Raw genomic sequence first — 23668 nt, forward strand, 5'->3', positions numbered from 1 at the left:
TTCTTTGGAGTGTGAAAGGAAAATAAATTTTGAAGCCCCAAACTCACTAAGCCAAAGGAAAACGTCAAGCAGGGAACTGGGTCATGCAAACATGCCTCCCACTTTTGTTCCTAGATGAGATGGATACAAAGATGAAAAGCTATATACTTCCTTCACATTTTGCCCACAAGGAAATTTTTTTGTGAGCCCTAAGATCTTTACTGTAAAGCATTTCTGTTAAAGTTCACCATGGCAATGTAAATTGATAACTTATCTTCACAGGTATGGAGGACATAGGACAGAACTAAAAGTCATCCCTCTACCCACCTAAGACAAACACATATCTGATTGCTTTCTCTGTTCTATTGTCTATGTTATCTTATGTCAAAAGGCAGATTCACTGAGCCAGACAAATATATAAATGACTATTTTCCCATCCTACCTTTTCACATGAAAATTGTGTGTTTCTCAAATATTGCACCCTTTCTCCTTTAAATTTGAAGCCCTCATAATCATCTTGGAAGACAGGCATACACCAGTGTTCCAGGCATACATACTTAACTTCGGCAAATAAACTTCTTAAAATAATGGAGGTTTGCCTCTGTCATTGTCTTTGATTGACGTCTGGTAACCACAGAGGGATCCTGAGTGAAGGTTGCCAAGACCTGAATCAGCTCTCCTATTGAGGCAGGAGAATAGGGGCTGGAGACAGGGAACCTAAGGACTTCCCAGAACTAAATCAGATGGAAAAACCCCAACTTTCTAAGACCAAGTAAATAACTTTGTAGCTCTACTTCAGCTATGGCAGGAAACATCCACTTCATTTGCATTGGGTCTACATCAAGTATATAACTTTATAACCTCATTTTATCCTCTTAGTTTGTATAGGGTGTACACCAAGTAAATAACTTTGAAACTTCACTGCAGCCTCTTCATTTACGTAGGGTGTATACCAAGTAACAAATGGGAAACCTCTAGAGGATATTTAAACCCCAGAAAATTCTGTAATTGGGTCCTTGAACTGCTTGCTCAGGCCACTCCCATCCTGTAAAGTGTTCTTTGGTTTTCAATACATTTCTGCTTCTGTTTCTTCATTTTTTCCTAGTTTCGTTTGTGCATTTTGTCCAATTCTTTGTCCAAAGCACCAAGAACCTGGACACCCTCCACAGGTAACATATTATGGTGAGCCAGCCAGGCAGTAAGCCCAAAGTTTGGGATTCATTTTTCTCCTTTTACTTTCTCCTCCATACACGGGAATCTCTGTCTCTCTTTTCCTTTCCAACTCAGGACCCTTGGTGGGCAGCACCTAAACACAGATGTAACTGCAGGTTTCTGACCAGGGCCACATTCCTGTGTTGCCTGAAGGCTGAGGAGTGAATGGAGAAGTTGCTCTGCCCAGAAAGGGGAAGGACTCTTTTCTATCTTTTCGGTTTGTGGTTCCTGATCTCTACATGTGGCACAGCTCCTCCGGGTGAATCTGCATCCATTTCAGGTCATTTAAATCCTCGTTTGTTATGCTGAATTCTTCTCTTCCTCTACTTGACTGACTAAGTGTTGCGGGAAGTCAGGGACCCCGAATGGAGGGACCGGCTGGAGCCGTGGCAGAGGAACATAAATTGTAAAGATTTCATCTTAATATGGACATTTATCCGTTCTCAAATAATACTTTTATAATTTCTTATGCCTGTCTTTACTTTAATATCTTAATCCTGTTATCTTCATAAGCTGAGGATGTTCATCACGACAGGACCACAGTGATAATTGTGTTAACTGTTAACTGCGTTAATTGTGTTAACTGTTAATTGTGTTAATAAATTGACTGTAAAACATGTGTGTTTGAACAATATGAAATCAGCGCACCTTGAAAAAGAACAGAATAACAGCGATTTTTATGGAACGGAGAAAGACAACCATAAGGTCTGACTGCCTGCGGGGTCAGGCAAAAAGAGCCGTATTTTTCTTCTTGCAGAGAGCCTATAAATGAATGTGCAAGTAGGAAAGATATCACTAAATTCTTTTCCTAGCAAGGAATATTAATATTAATACCCTGGGAAAGGAATGCATTCCTGGGGGAAAATCTATAAACGGCCGCCCTGGGAATGTCTGTCTTGTGCAATTGAGATAAGGACTAAGATACACCCTGGTTTCCTGTAGAGCCCTCAGGCTTACTAGGGTGGGGAAAAACTCTGCCCTGGTAAATTTGTGGTCAGACCAGTTCTCTGCTCTTGAACCTTGTTTTCTGTTGTTTTAGATGTTTATCGAGACAATACGTGTACCACAGAACATAGACCCTTATCAATGGTTCTGCTTTTGCCCTTTGCCCTGTGATCTTTGTTGGACCCTTATCAGTGGTTCTGCTTTTGACTTTTGTCCTATTCCCTAAGAAGCATGTGATCTTTGTTAAACCCTTATTAGTGGTTCTGTTTTTTTGCCTTTGAAGCATGTGATCTTTGTACCTACTCCCTGTTCTTACATGCCTTCCCCTTTTGAAACCCTTAATAAAAACTTGCTGGTCTGAAACTCAGGTGGGCATCATGGTCCTACTGATATGTGATGTCATCCCCAGCAGCCCAGCTGTAAAATTCCTCTCTTTGTACTGTCTCTCTTTATTTCTCAGCTGGCTGACACTTACTGAAAATAGAAAGAACCTATGTTGAAATATTGGGGGATGGTTCCCCCAATAGCTAAGAAAAAAAAAAGAAACCCACTCGGCCTCCAGTTCCTATCATTACAGTTCATGGCTATCACTGTAGTAAAACAGGAAGCATGGGAAAGCATGGCCTTATCAAAGTATAAGGATGCTAAAAGTCAGAGATTATACCCAGGAACCAAAGGAAAGCTCATAGAAAGTAATTGCCTCTGAAGGGAAAACAAAAAAAGTGGTACCAGTGCCCACATAAGGTCAGAGATTTCTGACACTTTAAGACTGGACCCCAAAAGGGGATGCCCCCGGAGGATCCAACTCCAGACCTTCACCTCTCCAAAGGGTATGCCCCAGGTAGAGGTTCTGAGGTCCAGTACTAAGCCCTTTCTAAAATTTTCTCTCACAGATCACAATGACAACTTTGGTGATGCTGTTTGGCACCAATATTGTTTGGAATCTGGAGTTTGCTGTTGAGAGGAAAAGTGGGATGAAGTTGCATGTATCCGGGCTTTTGTGCTGCTCTTCTAAGCAAAGGATTGGCCCCCGTGTTCTTTAGAGTCTGAGGAGGTTTGGCCTTTAAAATTAAAACTGCCATGAAGACTGCTTTACCCAAAACTTTGGTTCACAGCCTTTATTGGATTATCTATTGGGGCAAACAAAGTAAAAGCAGTGAGTTTGTCTTACTATCTCATGGCTAGAGTTACAAGGTAAAAGCTATTAGATCTTCATTTGTGTGTGCGTATACATGTCTAGATGTGTTTATTTGTGTGTATACTTATTGTTATATATTGTGTCTACCAAATTGGCTTATAAGTAAAAGAGAGCTCATAAATTAAATAAGTCCAAGCAATTTTCAAGTTCATGTGACTTAAGTATAACTTTACTAAATGAACTGGTTTTAAAATTATTGATCATTATTGGTTAAATTAAAATAGAAATGCCTTCAGAAATGACAGCATAAATTTTTTTCTGTATTTTATATTGGTCTTTGCCAGATATTTTGAGGTGTTAGGGTTTAGCATAAAAGTTTATAAAACTATAAATCTAGCCAAAACAAAATGATCTTGGTTTGCATGCCTTCATCTTTTTTTTTTTTTTTTTTTTTGACAAATGAGAGTAATTCAATGTTTTTAGCTAAATCTTCTGAGTTATTGGCAAAAATGCCTATGAATTTAACTTTGAGGCTCTTAGTTAGGTTTAGGTGAGCCTCTGATGTTCATTGGCTATTCATAACATGGTTAACAAGAAAGTAACTTTAAATGATAGTGTCTAATATCTCATTTTACAGAAATAATCTAGATAAACTGTTAAAATTAAAATAATTGAGTATGGTGAATGGGATAAAAGTTTTAGGTAAGCTTTTTCTGTAAATCAAAATCTTAAAATTATTTTTGATGCTCATTTATTATCTGGATAATTTCCAATTAAGAAAGGGCTCTGACATGAGGAACAATGCTTCTAAAATTGTAAAATTGTTCTTATATATAAACGCTCATAACAAATACTTCAGGATTTATTGCTTTTTAGGGTTTCACTAAAGTTTTAGGTTACTAATGATAAGATACCATCTCACACCAGTTAGAATGGCAATCATCAAAAAGTCAGGAAACAACAGGTGCTGGAGAGGATGTGGAGAAATAGGAACACTTTTATACTGTCGGTGGGATTGTAAACTAGTTCAACCATTATGGAAAACAGTATGGCGATTCCTCAAGGATCTAGAACTAGAAGTACCATATGACCCAGCCATCCCATTTCTGGGTATATACCCAAAGGATTATAAATCATGCTGCTATAAAGACACATGCACACGTATGTTTATTGTGGCACTATTCACAATAGCAAAGACTTGGAATCAACCCAAATGTCCATCAGTGACAGACTGGATTAAGAAAATGTGGCACATATACACCATGGAATACTATGCAGCCATAAAAAAGGATGAGTTTGTGTCCTTTGTAGGGACATGGATGCAGCTGGAAACCATCATTCTTAGCAAACTATCGCAAGAACAGAAAACCAAACACCGCATGTTCTCACTCATAGGTGGGAACTGAACAATGAGATCACTTGGACTTGGGAAGGGGAACATCACACACCGGGGCCTATCATGGGGAGGGGGGAGGGGGAGGGATTGCATTGGGAGTTATACCTGATGTAAATGACGAGTTGATGGGTGCTGACGAGTTGATGGGTGCAGCACACCAACATGGCACAAGTATACATATGTAACAAACCTGCACGTTATGCACATGTACCCTAGAACTTAAAGTATAATAATAAAAAAAAAGAATTCTAGTTAACACATAATTCTGTATGCAAAACGTGCCATAAAGAGTTGTGTTATTAGTGAGAAAAAGAATATTTTTTCTAATTCAGAAATTATCTAAAAGTTTGTTCAAATTACAGATTTGAAAAGGTTATTTATGAAACAATGTAGTAAGGAACCAGTAAGTAAGAGAGAAAGATGTGAAAAAAGTTTAGATAATAAAATATTTTTAAAATCTGATAGAGTTGGAGAAATTTGGCTAATTAACATTTTCATACTTGTAGCTTTTAGTCTTGATTAAAGTCAAATAAAAATATTGTAAAGAAATGTATCAGCAGTGTTTTAATATAGTTAAGCATAAAGCCTGATATAATGTGGAGTCAAATTTCACATACATACTTGTATTCTTTCACACTGTGTTCACTGCTTTTTTGTTGTCGTTTTGTTTTGTTTTGTTTTTGAGATGGAGTCTTGCTCTGTCACCCATGCTGGAGTGCAGTGAAGCAATCTCAGCTCACTGCAAACTCTGCCTCCCAGGTTCACACCATTCTCCTGGCTTAGCCTCCCCAGCAACTGGGACTACAGGCACATGCCACCATGTCTGGCTAATTTTTTTGTATTTTTAGTAGAGATAGGGTTTCACCATGTTAGCCAGGATGGTCTCGATCTCCTGACCTCGTGATCTGCCTGCCAAAGTGCTGGGATTACAGGCATGAGCCAATGCACCCAGCCTATGTTCACTGTTTTGCACAGATATTGCTAACCCTGGAGTACTTATTGGTCACATGCCTAGAGTGAATTTCTTGATTTCACAGGATGTATGGTGATATTGGTTGACTTAAGAATATTGAATTGTGTATCAGGAATGAAATATTCATTATGTGGGTTTGAGGATCCTTGGGTAACAGTGTAAGCCCCAGGGTAGATTGAGTAAAAAAAAAAAAAAAAATTAGGATTGGTTTCCTGTTTATTTGTTTTTGCTTCTAACTTTTATTTGTTTGCTGCTTATTCTCCTCTGGGTTTTGCTTGTGTATCCATATATATAAAACAATGGATTTTTTGTTTTGTTTTGTTTTTTATTTCCAGTGGAAGTCTTCTGTTTGGTTCTGTGAATAGTTATTTTATTTCTTATGCATTTCTAGCAAGTCGCCATTCTTTCCGTTTATCTGGAATTCCTAGGCTACCTTTGTCATGCCTGCAGGAATTGGAGCACATCAGCTTTTTAACCTTAAAGTAACTCGTTAGATACTAGGCTCCCTGATACTTTAAGTGTATTGAGTATATTTTCACAAAGAGAATTTGAGTCATATATCTCTCTCTGTGCTTAATTTCTCCAAAATTTTAGTACTTGTGAATGTTCTTAATACATGGCAATGTGTTTGTTGGCATAGTGTCAAGCAGGATCATTAGGGGTGCTCAAGGAAGGACAACCCAGAAACTGACATGCTGGCAAAGAGATAAGAATTTCTTACCAGTTGGACTTCTGGCCTCTCTCTGTCTCTGTGCAAACTGGTTGAATGAATGGTAAAAATTACTGTTTATCTCATCTGTAAAATTTTGATTAATGTGAAAAGAAATTCTGAGGCTAGTCTTAAGCTGCAGCAAATTTGGTATATTTTGTGCTATAAATTTGTCTTTCTGTGTTGTTCTGTCATGAAGAGGAGTACCTTAGGAAAGAATATGGTCTTAGGACCCCATAAGCTCACTGCTCAATATGACCCAGCAGGCTAGTCAGTAACAAACTTTGCTGCAGGTCACTGAAACAAAAATATCTGGATGAGGTCTCCATCTTGTTTTGTGTTCCCAGGAGGTTGACCTTGTAACCATGTGGCAGTACTTTCCCTTAGTCTCTGCCATCCAGAAGAAGAATTCTGGGGTTCATGTCATAGTTAGCTCTAAAAATTGTCTTCAGTAGTTGGAAGCCTTTACAAGCTTATAATGAACTACTCTAGACTCCTTCTCTGAGGGACAGTGGAGAATGCCCAATGTTGTGGCTCAGAAGCTGGGGCTTTGTCATTTTACAGTAGTGGCCCAGGTTCAATCCTGGCTTGGGGAATGAGTCCTTTGTGGTCACAGATGTGTGACTTTTACCGTTTGTTGTTTCTCTTTCCCTCCATGAACTGTCTTGAAATTGTCTTTCTCTGAGCACTTTGGACATTACCTTAGGTAATATTCAAAAGACAGAAATATTGGCCACTTAGTGTGGCTAAAGTTGGGTAATAAGAGACTTAAAAGAGTTTTGTTTTGTTTTGCTTTGTTTTGTTTTGTTTTTAGAGTGCTATGGTTAAAGTCAGCTTAATTAAAAGTGGATATCCAAGCTACAGGTATATTTGAAAAAAGTTTTTTCCCTTCTTGAATCTTGTTTTTTTGGGAAATTTTTTTTCTCAGTCAACTGAATTACTTTCTTTCATTTTGTCTTGTCACTTTTAATGCACACATTTGAGGCCCTAAGATAACTTCTGGTAGCCTGGGACTCCTTGAGAAAAACAGATGAGGTGCCATAAGACCCCATTTTGGAAAAACCTCTGTTTTTTCTGTTTTCCTCATGAAACCCTAGTAATTAAAAGTGGATAGATCCCTCTCAAAATCTAAGGCTCTGTTCTGTTATGCATTGTGTTATCACATGATTTTGAGTTTGTTGGGGAGTATCCGAAATTACTTCTCATTATGAGAGAGCTTTGCTGTGTAATAATTATGTAGGAAATACACTTTTGAGGATGGCTAATGGCAGTTATCTGGGTGATACTCAGCTCTTTGCACATTTGGATTAGAGAATCATGCTCTTGACCACCTAGAAGTTATGGAAATTTCTCCACGCCCCTCTGAGAGATAAGACTCCCAGGGGAGATAGCTGATTGCTTCTTTTTATGATCCAGTGTCTGGTATAAAAATGGGACCCTTAATTTTGGGGATCTGTATTTTACATCCAGCTGTGCCTGCTTATTAAACCCTAGAAACTACATGTTTTCCTAGTCCTGTTTTTTGAAGGGCTCTACCCTGAGGCCAGTAATCCAATTAAAAAACAGGCAAATGAAAAATCTTACAATTGTTAGATCTCCTGTCTATGTAGTTATATATGTGTTTTGTGTGTAATGTTTATATAAAAGAGCTCTAGGTAAATGGCTTAAAGAAAAATAAGCACTTAGATCAAATATTTTGAAAGAAAAATAAAAGCTGTAATGTCTTTTAGTTCACATGACTTTAGTAATCTTTGGGAATTAAAAACAGTTTTAAAGCTTATTGGTAAAATAAAGACATTTGATCGAAAGTAGGCTGGTCGAATATTAAGTTTGCTAAATGCTTTTAGGTCACATAAACTGCTTCTTTGGGCTTTTAAAAATTGTTTGACTTGCCTGCTTTACAGGTACATAAGGACTGGAGACATGTGAACTTGGTCATGCCCCTAGCTAGGATGGAAATAGTCAGAACTTATAGGCACCTAGTACATATTTAATGACTTACCAGGTTTTTCACCAAAATTAAAAGATAATGAAAGATTTTTCTTTGCCTTTTGAATAAACTATCAAAAAAAAAAAAAGTGGGGGTAGGGTGGGGGGAAGATAAGATACAGATTGTTTGGAAAACTAAGATTTCCTTCTATCAGTTAGTAAACGTTTTTGCCTTTTAAAATTTTTGAGTCATCATTTTGCCTAAATGAATGGCTTATTATAATATGAAATTCTATTTCATAATATCAAGTGTTTTAAACGTTTAATATATTTGATAGTCTTCCCAAAACCAAATTTCAGCTTTGAAATTGTCTTTTCTGACCTCTAACACTGATGGTACAGAGGTCCCCTGAAGCATGAAAAAGGAGGTAAACAAGATTATTTGACATGTTTAGTTATGTGGAAACATTATTAAAATAAAAAATAATGTTTAATCTTCTTCAGGTTATATTTTTGTGAATGATATTAATATTGAATACCAAGAAAATACTTTGTCAGGTTTTCATTTAGATCAACTGATACTGAAATTTTTGGATATATAATCTGAATAAACTCCTTGGTCTAAGTCAAATTACTTATGCTAACTCATTAGTTATCAGTGCTATGTACCTAAATTGGAGAAACCACTAGTATTCAAGAGGACATAAGTCCAATGTTAAGCATGGACTCATGGGGAATCAGGATGGCATCTTTGTCTTTTCTGAGTCTTAAAAGCTTTTGTTATTAAAGGTAACGCATTCCATTATTCACCATGGAAAAGATAAAATGATCCCAATTAAATATATTTTGGTGTGCTTACTGATGAATTCCTAAAATAGTTTATAATCAATGTTTAGCTTGTCAAATCCATATTTCTGGGTAGACGATCAAAGCTTTGGGTACATTTGACTACCTGATGGGCCATTTGAACATCTGAATTTCCATTTTCACTGCATGTTTTCTGGTTGTATAAAAGCTTTCTCATGCAAGAGCTTTCATACACAAGTGAGAACCTGACCAAAAAGGGAGAATTTTTTTAAACAAAATTATGAGAGGACATTGTTTTGGACTGAGCTCATGTGCTAGGCCCCAACAGACCAAACCAAACTGAAATAGAGTCACTCATGCTAAGATATTAAGGAAACACATATATCCCAGAACAGATCAGGATTTTTCTCCTGCAAATCTCTATAAGAAACATTCCTGACAGCATACGTATCCACCCTCTGAAGTTCCCCTTAAATATTTTAACCAAATTCATTTCCTCTCACCTAGAGACCATCAAGCTTCAGATGATCATGTGACGAGAGTTACAGCCAGTTCCAAGTAAAGATATCACCCTTGGTTATCAAGAAGCTACCCTATCTTCACTAGAAAGATCAGGACAAGAGTTCCATGATCCCCAATAGGTAAGGACTATGCTCCAAGCCAGCATGAAGCAGTTCCAGAAGAAAGACCATTGGTCCCTCTGCCTCCCATAATTGTAGGCATCACGTCTTTCCAGGGGGAAGATGAGGCAGAGATTAGGGTCTCAAAGCAGGGAACCTAAGGACTTCCTAGAACTAAATCAAATGGAAAACCCCCAACTTTATAAGACCAAGTATATAACTTTGTGACTCTACTTCAGATATGAAAGGAAACATCCTCTTCATTTGCATAGGATGTGCATCAAGTAAATAACTTTGTAACCTTACTTCATCCTTGTCATTTGCATAGAGTATACACAAAGTGAATAACTTTGTAAATTCACTTCAGCCTCTTCATTTACATAGAGAATGCATCAAATAACCAGTGGGAAACCTTTAGAGGATATTTAAACTCCCTAAAGTTCTGTAACTGGACCCTTATGGTACTTGTTCAGGCTCACTCCCACTCTGTGGAGTGTGCTTTCATTTTCAATAAATCTCTGCTTTTTTTGCCTCATTCTTTCCTTGCTTTGTTTGTGTATTTTGTTTAATTCTTTGTTCAAAACAGCAAGAAGCTGAACGTCCTCCATCAGTAACGCTATTGGTGCTTGATACTGGCTTTGGGCTCTTTATAGCTCAAAATGATAAAACAATTTGCTGAGGTCTGGGACCTCGTTTCTCACAAGATCCCTGAACTTTTGAAATTTTTTAGTGGGGGGACTGAGGTTTAATTTTCTGCCAAAAAAAAATTATGTTTTCCTGACAGTTTCTGCTTGCTTCTGTTGATGAAAATAGTTAAACTCTGTAAAATATTTAAAGATATTATTTCTGAACCATATATGAGTGACCATGACCCTCAGGAGGTCCTGGAAACATGTGCCTAATGTGGTCAAATACATGAAAAAAAAAAAAATACTTCGATTTAGTCCAGAAATGTGGGACACCTCAAAATGGAAGGAGGGGTGCTTCCAGGTTATAGGTAGATTTAAAAGTTTTCTGGCTGACAACTCTTTGAGTTTATCCAAACACCTGGGATCAACAGAAAAAAAAATTCTGGGTTGTTATAAGTGATTGTGGAGACCACAGTTTTATCATGCAGATAAAGCCTCTAGGTAGCATTTTAAAAAGGAGCTGAAAAGGGGACAGAGTGAGAAGGTAATATTCCCCTGAAGTCTAGCCATCTCTGGCCAAATTCTTCTCCGAAGTTATGCCATTAAGCTGTCCCTCTGAAGTCAAGCTGCTTCTCTCTGATGTCCAGCCATAGTCTCTGATGTCCAGCTGCTTCTCATTTCTCTGCTGGCTGACCCTGAGGTTTTTATAAGCAGAAAATGGGAGGTGAGGTGGGCCATGCATGGTTTTGGAAAAGGCAACATTCAAGCAGAAAAACAGGCATGTTAAGTTTTCACTTTATGCCCTGGTTTCAGGCTATTCAGCTTAAACATTGGGCCCTTGACAGGGATCTGTTCTTTTCTGCCCAGAATTTCTCTGCCTCCTATTCATATCACTGATACACTGTGCCAGGTAGCTGTGACATGGGTGGACCAACAGGTTCAGGGAGTAATGGCTGGAAAAACTAGGTCTGCAAGTGGCACACTTTGGGCCCAACACACTCCCTCACTTGGTCAAATCTGAAAGAGAATTCTAAATTATGGAGAACTAGGCCTCTAAGTTGGCTAAAACCCCTGCATCTCGGGAATGTAAAGTTCTACCCATCGAAACTCTGGTAAGACATATGCAAAATACTTCTGGTGAATTGTCATGTAAATATTTAATTAAGTAGACGATTATAACCAAAGCAGATCCTAAGTTACAATGGCATAGATGAGGATTTTTTTGAGGTGCCCAGTTAAGTGTACCTGAGAATTAGAATGGAAAATGTTGACACAAAAGCTAAACAAACAAAATGTGAGAGCTACTTTCAATGGTACCTAGAGAGTAGCAAGAAACAGCGGAGAAAGACCACCTCATCATCAAGGAGGCCAACAAACAACTTAGAAATGCTAACCAATAACTTTCAAATGTTTTATCTCTCTAAAATAAATCTTCAGAATTTCCTTTTTTCTAATTTATTTTTTTTTTAAGTTCCAGGATACATGTGCAGGATGTGCATGTTTGTTACATAGGTAAATTTGTGTCATGGTGATTTGGTGCACCTATCAACCCATCACCTAGATATTAAACCCAGCATGCATTAGCTATTTATTCTGATGTTCTGCCTTCCCCACTCTCCCAGCAGGTGCTAGTGTGTGTCATTCCCTTCCTTATGTCCATGTGTTCCCAATGTTCAGCTCCCACTTGTAAGTGAGAACATGCAATGTTTGGTTTTCTGCTCCTGTGTTAGTTTGCTGAAGATAATGGATTCCAGCTCCATGCATGTTTCTGCAAAGGACATGATCCTGTTCCTTTTTATGGCTGCACAATATTCCATAGTATTCCATAGTATTCCATGGTGTATATATGAATGGGAGTTAATTCATGGTTTGGCTCTCTGCTTGTCTAATTGTTGGTGGGTAGGAATACTTGTAATTTTTCACATTGATTTTGTATTTTGAGACTTTGCTGAAGGTGCTTATTAGTTTAAGAAGCTTTTGGGCTGAGTTTATGGGACTTTCTAGATATAGGATTAGGTCATCTGCATCTACGTATGTACCACATTTTTTTACCCATCTATTGATGGGCATTTGTGTTGATTCCATGTCTTTGCTATTGTGAATAGTGTTGCAGTGAACATACATGTGCATGTATTTTCCCAATAGAATGATTTATATTCCTTTGGGTATATATCCAGTAATAGGATTGCTGGGTTAAATGGTATTTCTGGTTTTAGGTCTTTAAGAAAGCACCACACTATCTACCACACTGGCTGAATTAATTTACATTCCCACCAACCGGGTAAAAGCATTTCTGTATCTCCACAGCCTTACCAGCTCTGTTGTTTTTTTGACTTTTTAACAATGGCCATTCTGTCTGGCATGAGATGGTATCTCATCATGGTTTTGATTTGCATTTCTCTAATGATCAGTGGGGTTGAGCTTTATGTAATATGTTTCTTGGATGCATAAATGTGTTGTTTTGAGAAGGGTCTGTTCATAACCTTTGCCTACTCTTTAATGGGGTTGTGTTTTTCTGGTAAATTTGTTTAGATTTCTTGTAGACTCTGAATATTAGACCCTTGCCAGATGGATAGATTGCAAAAATTTTCTCCTATTCTGTAGGCTTTCTCTTTGCTCTGATGATAGTTCCTTTTGCTGTGCAGAAACTCTTTAGTTTAATTAGATTCCACTTGTCAGTTTTTGCTTTTGTTGCAATTGTTTTTGACATTTTTGTCATAAAATACGTGACGGTACCTATGTCCTGAATGGTATTGCCTAGATTTTCTTCTAGGGTTTTTATAGTTTTGGTTTATAAATTTAAATCTTTGATTCATCTTGAGTAAATTTTTGTATAAGATGTGAGGAAGGGGTCCAGTTTCAGTTTTCTGCATATGGTTAACCAGTTCTCCAAGCCCTATTTATTAACTAGGAAATCATTTTCTCATTGTTTGTTTCTGTCAGGTTTGTTGAAGCTCAGACGGTTGTAGATGTGTGGTCTTGTTTCTGAGATCTCGATTCTGTTCCATTGGCCTATGTTTCTCATTTTGTACCAGTACCCTGCTGTTTTGGTTACTCTAACCTGGTAGTATAGTTTGAAGTCAAGTAGCATGATGCCTCTAGCTTTTTTCTTTTTGCTTAAGATTGTTTTGGCTATACAGGGTCTCTTTTGGTTCCATATAAATTTTAAATTAGTTTGTTTCTGATTCTGTGAAGAATGTCAGTGGTAGTTTAATGGGATTACCATTGAATCTATAAACTTTAATTAGTTTTGGACAGTATGTCCATTTTCATGATATTGATTCTTCCTATCCATGAGCATAAAATGTTTGGTTTGTGTCCTCTCTGATTTCCTTGAGTAGTGGTTTGTAGTTCTCCTTGAAGAGGTTTTTCACTTTCCTTGCTAGCTGTATTTATATTTTATTTTCTTTGTGGCAATTCTGAATGGGACTTGATTCATTATATAGCTCTCTGCTTGTCTATTGTTGGTATACAGGTATATTTGTAATTTTTGCACATTGATTTTCTATCCTGAGACTTTGCTGAAGTTCCTTATTAGTTTAAGAAGATTTTGGGCTGAATTGATGGGATTTTCTAGATATAGGATTATGTCATCTGCCAAAAGAGACAATTTTACTATCTTTCCTCCTATTTGAATACCATTTATTTCCTTCTCTTGCCTGAATGCCCTGACCAGAATTTCCAATACCATTTTAAATGTAAGTGGTGAGAGAAGGGATCCTTATCTTGTGCTAGTTTTCAAAGGCAATGCTTCCAGCTTTTGCACATTCAGCATGATACTGGCTGTTGGTTTGTCATAAATGGTTCTTATTATTTTGAAATATGTTCCATCAATACTTAGTTTATTGAGAATTTTTAACATGAAGGTATGTTGAATTTTTTTATCAAATGCTTTTTCTACATCTATTGATAATCATGTAATTTTAGTCTTCAGTTCTGTTTATGTAATGAATTACATTTATTTATTTGTGTATGTTGAACCAGCTTACATCCCACAGAAGAAGCCAACTGGATTGTGGTGGATAAGCTTTTTGATGTGCTGCTGGATTTGGTTTGCCTGCATTTTATTGAGGATTTTTGAATCAATGTCCATCATGCATATTGGCCTGAAGTGTCCTTTGTTTGTTATAGCTCTGCCAGGTTCTAGTATCAGGATAATGCTGACCTCATAAAATGAGTTAGGAAAGAGTCCCTCCTTTTCAGTTGTTTGAAATAGTTTTAGAGGAAATGATGCCAGTTGCTCTTTGTACCTCTGGTAGAATTCAGTTGTAAATTTGTCTGGTCCTGGGCTTTCTTTCTTTCTTTCTTTCTTTTTTTTTTTTTTTTTTTGGTTGGTAAGGTAAGCTACTCATTACTGCCTCAATTTTAGAACTTGTTACTGGTCTATTCAGGGATTCAAATTCTTTCTGGTTCAGTCTTGGGGAAGGGGGTGTATTTGTCCAGGAATTTATCCATTTCTTCTAGATTTTCTAATTTATTTGCATAGAGGTGTTTATAGTATTTTCTGATGGTTGTTTGTATTTCTGTGAGGTCTGTGGGGATATCTTTTTTATTATGTTTTATTGTGCTTATTTGAAATTTCTCAGAATTTCTTACTTCCCATTTGGTGCCCCCCACACCTCCACCTGCACTCTCACTTTACTCTGATCTTTCTGAACTTCCTTGACCAGATCAGTTTTCTCTTTCTCCTGCTTGTTCCAATCTACCATCTTTCCCTCTTTGTCTGCCACTCACTCAAGAGAAGTCAGAAGAGAGCCTATCTTCCACGACTCTACCTCCTGCTGATTCCCTGATATCCCTGGTGGCAACTTCTCATCTGGAAGATGAAGGAAACGGGGACCCTGCAAGAACATCTTATATGATTATTCTTTTTCAGGAACAACTGCTGCAGGTAAGGAAACCCCATTGATTGTCTATCAACCCTGGTCAAAGGCTGAGTTGTGGGGAATAGTTCAAGAATTTTCTGATCCCCATAAATATCCAATTGAGTTGCCTAAGAATTTGAGCTCATTACCAGAACCTATGACCTAGGTCATTCAGACCTTTAGCAACTGCTCTGCATTTTGGTCTCAGAATTAACACTAAGGAACAGACAGAAAAAGCACACCAGTCAGGCCCTATAGCTCACTTAATCCCTGAAAGCCCAGTAGTGCCACAATAACCAGCCCCCAAACATCCAGAAGACAAGCACAAAGATACATGGAAATGAGTGACTGCTCTGTTAAATATCATTCTATCATGATTCTAAAGAGTTGTGGGTTGGAATAAAATTCAGTAATGTTGCCAGAACCCAAGTGAATCAGCTTTAGTTTACTGTACACATTTTAATAAAACTTTGAGACAATATTGTGGGATGTCAGCTGACTGCTTTGAAAATAATAAGAATGATACATTATTAAACACAAGTTTCTTAAACAGATTAGAATACAATTTAGCTGGCCTTATAAAATGTCATAGGTCAAACTGGGGCACAACCAGAACTAATGAAGTAGTTAACTTAGTTGACCAATTATCTCACACTATGATAAAAAAGGAAAACCAAAAGACTCTTTGAATCATGCAGTTACAGTTAAAGCAATTAACTTCTCAAACCTCTCAGCCTCAAAAAAATATTAAGCCCTCTTAATCTGAGGACTCTTCCTTTCCAGTCTGTTACTACTGTACCTCAGAAGGGACTGCCTGAGACTGAAATGGAAGCAACAGCAGGAAGGTACAACTGAGGAAGACTAGGGGTGCTCTGAGAAAGTTAAAGGGTTTCATCTCTGCAAATATTCTACCCTAAAAAATTGAAAGAGATTAACATAATAATAAACCATGAGTGCTCATCTGCCTTAATTGACACAGGAGCAAATATTATAACTTTTATAAATCCTACCTTATTTAGAAACCCCATTCCTCAGAGTGATAAAAGGGTTAACATGGTTGATGTGTCTAATCAAACTATCTCATGTTTTAAATCCATATCTATAACTTATACTTTAATTGGATTGAACTTTCCCCTTGAGGGCTCTAAATGTGACACACTTAGTTGGTCCCATGTGTTTCTAATAAACTGTGGGGCCTTCATCAATGTTCTGGACTGTGATAGCCTCAACATCCATAATGCCTATATCTCTTTTTCATCAAATGGTAAACATTTTTTAAGAATCGAGACAGGAGACCAAAAATTCCAAATTAAAAACCATCCATACAATGTACCATGATTTAGTACTAATGATGTTAAAACACTACCTTGTGACTGGGAATATGAAATAGAGACAGAAAATAAAATATTACAAGAGAAGAGAGAACACTGGAATAAAGGGCAGAGAATGGTAAACTTTTTTTTTAACCTCCCGAATATTTCTGTTAACTCCAGAAGCAGAGCATTTGCTTAAGAGTATTCCCTCCAACTTAAGGTCCCAGTCAAATACAACCATAAAGAAAATATTCTCAGGCATATCAATAAAAGGTTGAGATACACTCAAAGAAACCACTACCCAACTGTAAACAATATCCTCTATGACAGAAAGCCATAGATGGAATTGCCTCATCATACATTAACTCAAAAAGGAGCTCATTATTCTTTGTACTTGTCCCTGAAAAAGCCCTATATTCTCTGTAAAACAAAAACAAAACAAGCGGGAGAGGATGATAATTTGTACAGGACTTGAGGGCAGTAAACAATGTCATAATACCCAGACACCCAGTAGTCCCCAACCCTCATACCCTTCTATCAGCTATACCGACTATCAGCCAACATTCCTTAGTTATGGATCCCTTCAGTGCCTCCTTTAGAATTCCTGTAGATCCAGAGAACCAATATTGCTTGCCTTTACCTGGAAAGAATGACAATGTACATGGACTGTAATGCCCCAAGGTATGCAGAAAATACCACTTATTTTTCTCAAATGTTAAAGGTTGATTTAGAGGATCTATTTTTTCCCCAGGATGCAACAGTCATCCAGTATGTGGATGACCTTCTCACTTGTTCAGACACGTATCTACTTTTCAGGAAGATACCTAGATGTACTCAAAAAGCCACCAAGAGATACAAAGTGTCTAAACACAGACTTCAGCTATGCCTGCCACAAGTTAAGTATTTGGGGGCATATTATCTCAGTGAAAGGACTTAGTATTAACCCTGATAGAGTGAAAGGAATTTAACCTTTTCCAATGCCTATTACTGAAAAACAACTTAGAGAATTTTTGGAACTGGCTGGCTACTGCAGGAATTGGATTCTGAGTTTCTCTCTTATGGCTCAACCTCCGTATGCATACCTATAAAAATGAACAATCTGACTCCATCATGTGGACTCCAGAGGGCCAATCAACTGTACAATGATTAAAGAAAACCCTTCTAAAATCTCATCATATTCAAAACCTGTCTGCCAACTAGCTGACCTCTTATAACGTTTCACTTTTATCATCTCCAAATATTACCATTTCCTTCTGTAATAATCTTAATCTGAGCACTCTCTTTCTGGGCCCTTTTGACAAAACCTCTCATGACTGTGTTCTCATGATTGTCCAACTTCTCACCCCAAAGACAGACATACAAGAGATACTACTGGATAATGCTGTGATAGGTTGGTACATAAATGGGTCTTATTTAAGAGAAGAGCATGGACATTTTAGGGCAAGATACGCTATGGTTTTCTTACTAGAGGTCATTCAAACCAGTCATCTTTCCTAAGCTCAAATTACCGAATTGACTGCCCTGACTTGAGCTTGTCAATTGGCAAAAGACAAGGCTGTGAACATATCCACTGACTGTCACTGTGCATTTGGGGTTGCTCATGACATTCAGATGCTATGGAAGAAGAGAGAATATTTAACCTAAAGAAAATCCATTTAAAAAAAAACCCAAAAAACAGAAAACAAGTATCAGCATCAAAGCTCTTAGGAACTATTCTAAACCCAGACCTTTTGGCAATTATAAAAATCCCAGGTCACTCTAAATTGAACATCACTGAAAGTTGGGGTAACCAATTTACTGATGCTAAGCTTAAAGAGCAGCATGCAAGCCACCGGCCTCAATCTGGGAAATGGACAAAAAATCCAAAGCAGTTAAGAACATGTTGAAGGAAACTCAAAGCATTGCCCCAACTAAAGAGATATCTACTTGGAAACAGAAGGAAGCCTAACTCCTGAAACTGAAATATGGTGTAGACCTAGTAATAATCCCATTATTCCAATGGGATGTCAAGTGCCCCTTAAGGAATACGTTCATAATCTGATCCTTGGAATCCATATAAAATGATATTCTGATGTAAACAATATTACTGAAAACTGAAACTGTAACTGAAATATGGTATAGACCTAACAATAACCACATTATGGGATGTCAAGTCCCCCTTATGAAATATACTCATAATCTGACCCTTTGGAATCCACATAAAATGATATCTTGGTGTAAACAATGTTACTGAAAACCATCCTCCATGATGGCACTGTCTACTCCCAATGGATTATTTGGCTCAAATATAACCCATGGAATTTCCTCCATGGGGCCCAGGGTCATTTTCCTCTTACAGCTGACCTTTTGAAGTATGGCAGCTTGATTTTAGTCAGCTGACATCATCTCAGGGTTACAGATATGTTCTAGTAATGGTCTGTGTGTTTTCCCATCGGGTTGAAGCTTTTCCCTGCAGGCAAGCAACAATAATGGCAGTTAGAAAAATTCTAGTAGAAAAAGGTTATTCTATTATCGGGAGTCCTCTGTAAACTTCACAGTGTTACTGTGAAGTTTTACTGGCAAGGTTATTCAAAATATTTGTAAAATTTGATCCATACTTTAATATTTTCATTGTGCCTATTATTCCATTCTTCATGACTGGTGGAAAGGACCAATGGAATAATTAAAACACAATTGGCTAAGTTCATACAGGCATTTCACCTCCCCTGGCCCAAAGCACTCCCCCTGGTGCTGCTTACATTCCAATCCACCCCTTTTAGAAAACATCAATGATCCTCTTATGAAATTATAATGGGAAGGCCTTTGTGTATGGAAAGCAAAATAACCAACTCAACTTTTTTAAATGGAGGTATATCGCAATGTTGTAAGGGAGTCATTCATCATTGTTTTTTAAAAAACCAAGATTTGGCTAATTTGAACTTGTAAATTCCTTTCACAGTTGACTACCTGAAGACAGGGTACCTGGTCATAGTCTGTAGCCTGGAGACTTTGACTTTTAGAAGAAACATTTAATAAAGGACTCCTTTCAACCGCAATGGAAGAGCCCATACCAGGCACTATTGACTAATCCATGTGCCACAAAAATAGTGGGTATAGGCTCATGGAATCACTGCTGTCATCTCCTGAGTGGACTGTAACTTTCAGCAAGATCTTCAACTCCAGTTTACTAAACACTGATATTCTATCCAGGATGAGAATGAAATGACACATGTTGTAGACTGCTTAAATCCAAGACACAGGACTAGGCCTATATACCAAAGAACACCTGTGGTTATAGTATAATAGGCATTACAATTATTGTCCAAGAGATACTGGCAATTGCTATCTTATGCAAAACAGGGCACTTGCCTTTTCTTATTTAATATCCTTTTGTAGTTAAAAAGAATTTCAAAACCTTGCTTCTATTTATCTTATCTTTCTATGTATCCTTGTCACTGCCACCCACTGTTGCCCATAAAAGAAATGTGTTTCATTGTTCAGTTCCCACCTATGAGTGAGAACATGCGGTGATCACTTGGACTCGGGAAGGGGAACATCACACACCAGGGCCTATCATGGGGAGGGGGGAGGGGGGAGGAATTGCATTGGGAGTTATACCTGATGTAAATGACGAGTTGATGGGTGCTGATCAGTTGATGGGTGCAGCACAGCAACATGGCACAAGTATACATATGTAACAAACCTGCACGTTATGCACATGTACCCTAGAACTTAAAGTATAATATTAAAAAAAGTAAAATAAAAAAATAAAGTTCCAAGGAGCCCTTAAACTAAAAAAAAAAAAAAAAAAAAAAAAAAAGTGTTTCTACAATTGGATCAGGATTATGCAGACAGATTACAAAAGGATGCCTGCTGGATATGTGGACTTGTGACTCTTTCCACTAGATCTAGCCTGCTATGGTGGGCATCTCCTTTTCAAAGTGAGGACTGGATAAAATACCATAAAGTTATTATTACACAGAAATGGTCTGGTATCCTTAGTGGCTAATATAAGAAAAGATGGTGTATATAATTGCTCATTCAAAACATTCTTAAGAGCAAGGCCCATGGAAAAATTTCTCAACAGAAAGGACAAGCTCACTAGCTCTAACTTTAGCAACACTCATACCAAAAAGAGAAGGAAATAACCATGCCCCACCTCAAACAATGGCCCACTTTCAAAATGGCATAATGCAACTTTGGAACCGGTTCATCTGGCTCACCCCTTCATTTGGCCAACTCAGCCAAAATGCTTCTTTATGCTGGGGAACAAGGAAACTACACCAAAGACCAATTGCCAAAACAGTTCAAGAGATATGGGGTGAATACCTGGAGAACTTTGTTATCTCATTATTATATTATAATACACTGACTGGCATGCCGCTGATTGGGTACAGCAGCCAGGTATTTATTAGTTATTTCCAAATGGGACATTTTGGCTATGTGACACTAACTTGTGGCTGTGATTATTGCCAAGATGCTTCAGACAATGTTCTCTAGTTTATGTTTGGTCACAAGTACAAGTAATTCGGACGCTGCCAAAACCAACAAACCTTTTTCATTTACAATCTCACTGGACACAATCTGTATTTCAATGGTGTTGATACAGAGCTTTTGCTGCTTAGTTCAGCTAAATCCAGGTTCTTTTATCATGATGAGGAAAAATTAGTCACATTGACACATTGAAGGATGAGGAGAGCAGAATTTCTTGGGCAAAAAGAAAAAAAAAAAAAGAAAAACTCTTAGGAAAGTGAGGGAAAGTCCTGCCAATATGCTCCCACTTCACATATTAAATACCAGACCACCACACATGAACTAAAGAGTTCAGGCTGCTCCCCACTGTACAAAGCATGAACTTCCCATGATTCTACCCTATCCTCCCAGTGCACAGATGGGTCCCCAGTCCACTGAGGGCATGCATACACAAAACTCTGGGCATGTTCCCTCATTTGCACAAAAGTGTATGACATAAACACTTGTGGGGTGGATTGAAGATTCTCCAGTGACCTCCCTTATCTGCCTCTTGTATCTATTATTCCCTCTCTAAAGAAGTACATCTAAATGCCATTAGAATAAGGATAATGATGAGGACAAAAACCAATCTTAACTGCTTTCTGCTAGCAGGGTGTGCTGCTTTTGAAAAACAGCAGTCATATCTGCCTCCAAGGCCTATCTAAGGGTCTCTGGCAAAAAGGGGTCATAATTTGAGGCTCCAGTTGCATGACCATTTGGAGTTTGATGGCCTGAAGGCGAGAAGAGACAAACCAGGTTATTAGAAAACATGTATTAAAATGAAACTTTTAAGTTGGGGGAGGGGGTGGTAAGGACACCTCAAAAATCCTGAGGCCTTTTACTGGTTTGCACAGAGAGAGGGAGGCCAAAAGCCCAACTGGTAAAAAATTTTGCTGACATGTCAGGTTTCTGGTTTCCCTTCTCCTGAGCCCAATCCTAAGCCAACCAGTTTAAGGTCTGGAAAATTAACTTTTCCCAGCTTGAAGGATGTATCCAAGGGGAGTGTCCCACAGTATAGAGACACACTTACGTATCAGTGAAGAGAGGACAGAGAAGAAAAAAAAAAGAAAGAAGGCATTTTTCAAAGGTGCCCCAGGGGTTCAGGATGCATCTGAAAGTGGTACAGAATAAAGATGAATGGCTACTCATTTAGAAAGAGGGAAGTAAAATATCCCAGGTTCCCTACCCATGTATGCCCTATATACCCTGCTGTCAGTTGCCTTCAAATTTGCTAGACCTCATTTATGCCATGGATACTACCATGACTTTTATCCATGAAACAAGAAACTTGGGTTAATCAGCAGGAATCAGTCATGCTCACCTGCACTGTGCCTTTTAACTTCCGTTATTGTCTGCCTCTGGATTCATCAGATCCAGCTTTCTTTTCTAAGACTTCAACTTGAAGCTTGGACTTCAGTTTAGGACAAAAAAGTGTGTCTCATGGGGGCTTTCATGGGCTCCTTATTACAAGCCACATACTAAGGTGAAGCTGCAGAATCAAGTTCTCCTCCAATTAGAAAGAGAAAATAATGTCTTGTGGCATGCCCAGATAACTTGTGACTATAGTTACGCTTGCCAAGATTTGGGTTCATGGTGCTTGGCTTTGGTTAGCTCCCTTGGCTTTACTTTCCCAATAAGGAAACCTCCAGGTGATAGGCATCTTATTTATTTCCATCACCTGGCAGGATCTGCAGATAATTGCTCAGAACTAGAATATTAATCCATATTTTTACATTACCCATGCTTTTGTGTTCCTTTTGAGCTGTAGCCAGAGATTACTGGTTGGTTTACAGAAATAAGCAAGGTTAGTCTAAAATGTAGGAAAAAATTTAAAAACCGCTAATGAGTCTAGCCTTTAATGACAAATGTGTGATAAATTTTGAAACATAAATTCTCTTTCTCCAGTCATCATTTTCATTAAAAACAAATCGTGATAGGACTAGTTGTTTGCAAAATAGAGTTTAGTCTTATACTTGGCCTGATTATTTGAATAAAGTGCAGCAAGAATAATTATTTTTACGTAGGCCATTTAGGTTAACTTTGATAACAGTTTGTTCCACCCAGAATCTCAGATAGGACTTTCTAAAGCCTAGCCCAGCCATGGGTTTTTACCCTCAAATATCTGTGAGTGGGGTAAACTCCTCTGTTTTTGAGGCCCCAAGAACATGACGTTCCTGGGCCTGTTAGAAAAATAACATTCTTTACTCACTGCAGATTAGGAACGCTGCACAGGGACAGTATAGACAAGGTAAGATGCCAGTTTTCCCAAGGGGTTTTTGTCAGCTCTGCAAGTCAAGCTTGATTCATTAAAGAGAAGCATACCCTTCCAGTCAAAGCCTTGGTAAAACAGCCAGTATCTCAAATTGCATCCTGTTGCAGAAGAAAACAGACTCTTTTTTTATTATTATGCTTTAAGATCTAGGGTACATGTGCATAATGTGCAGGTTTGTTACATATGTATACTTGTGACATGTTGGTGTGCTGTACCCATCAACTCGTCAGCACCCATCAACTCGTCATTTACATCGGGTATAACTCCCAATGCAGTCCCTCCCCTCTCCCCATGATAGACCCCGGTGTATGATGTTCCCCTTCCCAAGTCCAAGTGATCTCATTGTTCAGTTCCCACCTATGAGTGAGAACATGCGGTGTTTGGTTTTCT

Source organism: Chlorocebus sabaeus, chromosome X (genome assembly GCF_047675955.1).
Source record: "Chlorocebus sabaeus isolate Y175 chromosome X, mChlSab1.0.hap1, whole genome shotgun sequence".
NCBI lineage: Eukaryota > Metazoa > Chordata > Mammalia > Primates > Cercopithecidae > Chlorocebus > Chlorocebus sabaeus.